Here is an 875-nt window from a genome sequence, read left to right on the forward strand (position 1 = left end):
CAGTTGTCTTGGACATCCTTGCCACTGGGTTCAGGGCTCCTTCTTGTCAAGTATGTGTAGTTGTCACTTGCGCACCGACTTCCCCGTGTTAAAAGATGTCATGCACAGGCCCCTGCCAGGGATATTAACATCTCCCACAAACTAAGTCCTGTTGCAATGGATGAGTGGTGGTGGGAACAGGAACAGTGATCTCTGGGAGTCCCTAGTCACAAATCTTCATGTAGGTAGCAGTCGTGTGACTGTCATTTTGTACTTACCAAGATAGAAGTACAATTCGGCAGCTGCGGCCGTGACTGAGCAGTCCTCTTTAGGATTCCCTCTGTTCACCCTGACTGGGGAAGGGGTTAGGAAAGGTGCCCTAAACATAGGCTCTCTCAAACCCTCCTGGCCGGACTGCTGCATCCAGTGGGATCGCTCTACCTGCGGCTAAAACCAACAAAATAAAGTACCGAAATTCGCATGTGGAATGTCTGCGCTCCCGTGGGCTCCCCAGACAGTGAGTGTCCTGGAAGAACCACCAGAGTAGCCAGAGAAGTGGCAGGATATGACACCAATATTGCTGCCCTAAATGAGACCTGCTGGGCAGATGAAGGCCAACTGAAAGAAGGAGGTGGCTACACCTCTTTTTGGAAAGGAAAGTTACCTAAAGAGAAGAGCATTCACGAGGTTGGCTTTGCCATCAAGAACAAGATTGTTAATCTGCTTTCAGAACTCCCTGTGAGCATTAACGAACACCTTATGACTCTCCACTAGGCCTGTGCGAAGCGGCTAGCATTCACTTCAGATTCGGATTTGGCCGATTCGGGGGACAGTGATTCGAATCACTGTCCCAAATCGATTCAGCTGAATCTGATTCAGAGATTTGGCTGCTGCCC

This window comes from Gavialis gangeticus, unplaced genomic scaffold, assembly GCF_001723915.1.
Source record: "Gavialis gangeticus isolate Ggan-Ray unplaced genomic scaffold, GavGan_comp1, whole genome shotgun sequence".
In the NCBI taxonomy this organism is placed as follows: Eukaryota; Metazoa; Chordata; order Crocodylia; family Gavialidae; genus Gavialis; species Gavialis gangeticus.